Raw genomic sequence first — 2,514 nt, 5'->3', positions numbered from 1 at the left:
TTTGTATTGCTGGTGGTATACATTCAAGTTGCCAGATCTTGCTAATTTTCAGTAGTATCAGTATGAAGATATTTTACATAATTTTTGCTTACATAGGCATACATTTCTGGTGATAATATACTTTAGATTTTAATTGCTAGTCATGTGCTGTATTTTACAAAGTGAATTACCCTTTACATTCCTGTGGGTAGTGTGTAAGAACTGCACATCTCATTGCAGCTGTGTGTGGATCCCTGTGTGTGTCTGCAGTCATATCTCATTTTCATATGCTTCATTACCATTTGGATATTTCTTTTTATTTTGCCTTTTTTTTTGTCTTTTTTTTAGGGCCATGCCTGTGCCATATGGAGGTTCCCAGGCAAGTAGTCCAATTGGAGCTGTAGCCACCGGCCTACACCACAGCCACAGCCACGCGGGATCTGAGCAGCGTCTGTGACCTACAACCACAGCTTGCTTAACCCACTGAGCGAGGCCAGGGATCGAACCCGTGTCTTCGTGGATGCCAGTTGTGATGAGAACTTTTAAGATCTACTCTCTTACTAATTTCTGTGAATTCATTCAAAACATATTTATTGAGAAGCTAGGATATGGCTGGTTCTGCTGTAGGTACTAAGAATAAAAAGAATGAACATGTAACTCTATTGATCTCTATCGATAATGTGATAAATATTTACGAGTCTAACTCCTTCAACTTTTTTTCCTCTAGTAATTAGCAACATTATACATGACTATTTTCTTTTTCAGAGATATCTAAATTAACTTATTGACATCTCAGATTTTTAAGTAGATAAGTCTGATATTTTGCTGAGATCAAGAGACTAGAATGTTGAATGAAGTTAAAAACAGAAATTAGCAAAGAAGAATGTACTTACTCTAATGGAAGGTAATAATGGCTTTAGTTGACTGTGTAGTCCTGATAGTCCCAAGGATGAAACTGAAAGTTTCAGTGGACTCAGATATGTGCACAAATGTCCCTCTCATGAAGACATACATATTCCCTGGTATTTTTTTGGTAGATAGTGCTCTCTGACTTGCCACCAGACTCCGAGCATTCAAGAGTCTATTCCACTTTAAACGTAGGAATCAACTTCGTATATCTCAAAGCTGAACACAGTAATTTATTTTACATATCTGAGAAATATGAGGTGGTTTTTAGAAGATTTTGACAAAGATAGTTTCCCGTTTCTCTGGGCAAAGGAAGATTTTTACACCATGAAGTTAGATGAATTTTTTTTTTTTTTTTTTTTTTTTGCCATTTTTTTTGGCCGCTCCCACGGCATATGGAGGTTCCCAGGCTAGGGGTTGAATCGGAGCTGTAGCTGCCAGCCTACACCAGAGCCACAGCAACGCAGGATCCGAGCCGCATCTGCAACCTACACCACAGCTCACGGCAACGCTGGATCGTTAACCCACTGAGCAAGGGCAGGGATCGAACCCGCAACCTCATGGTTCCTAGTCAGATTCGTTAACCACTGCGCCATGACGGGAACTCCTAGATGAAATTTCAATATCTCAGATTCTTATAGATGAGCAGGAGCCCTCTGTGTAGATATATAGAGTCCATTGTGACTAAAGTTCAACCATGACTAATGAATCTGTTATGCACTGAATTTTGGCAAAATACTTAACACAGGCACAGTGGGAATTATGGCCTTGGAGACAATGAGACAACACTTTTAAGGACACATTCCTCATCAAAATAATAATTTTCTGATGAAAAGATATTTGTGGACACTCTTCAACTCATAGATAACAAAGTGTGAAGAAAACACCAGAAATTCGCTTTATGTCCATGTTTACAATTGGTGTATATATATATATATATATATATATAACTTTCAAATATAATATTTGAAATATACATAGATTTGAAAGTTGTATATATAGTTTCTAAGCCAGTAACTGCAAATATTTACATGGTAAAAATTTAGGTTTGCATCATGATTTTTCTGTATTATATTCTTTATGGATAAAGCATAATTTAGTAAAGTGTATCTTATTTAACTTGTAAAATGAGGTATTAAATATTTTGTATAAACATCCTTTGTTTCTTGGTTTTTGTTATCAGAGGAAGTATTCCCAAGGCAAAAGCCACTTACATTTTAGGATTTTAAGGTATGTTGTCACACTTTACTTCCAATATGTAAGAACACTTCTGTACACAAAAGTGTTTGGGTCACTCATTGGCTCCCTTGGGGTCATGGAACCTGAAGGAATTCCACCTTTATTCCTTGCCTGAGTTCTGAGTCAACTAGAGAGAGAAAGTAGGCAAGTAAATGTAGATTAAACTACCAGTTTTATTACAGAGGTATTGAAAACATAGCTTCAAACATCCCAATAAGAATATCTTGAGTTGGTCATAGCTTTCAGATAGGCAGTACTAGATATCCAAATCGACTCTAACGCCTTGGACAGACCCTTTTACTGCAAAACTTCAAACAGTCTGAAATCTGTCTATAGAAAACCTAGTATAAAAGAGGAGAGGGAATGGGATGGAGCTGATGTATCATATCC

Source organism: Sus scrofa, unplaced genomic scaffold (assembly GCF_000003025.6).
Source record: "Sus scrofa isolate TJ Tabasco breed Duroc unplaced genomic scaffold, Sscrofa11.1 Contig719, whole genome shotgun sequence".
Taxonomy (NCBI): Eukaryota; Metazoa; Chordata; class Mammalia; order Artiodactyla; family Suidae; genus Sus; species Sus scrofa.
The sequence above is the reverse complement of the archived record's forward strand: the minus strand, read 5'-3'. Positions refer to the sequence as shown.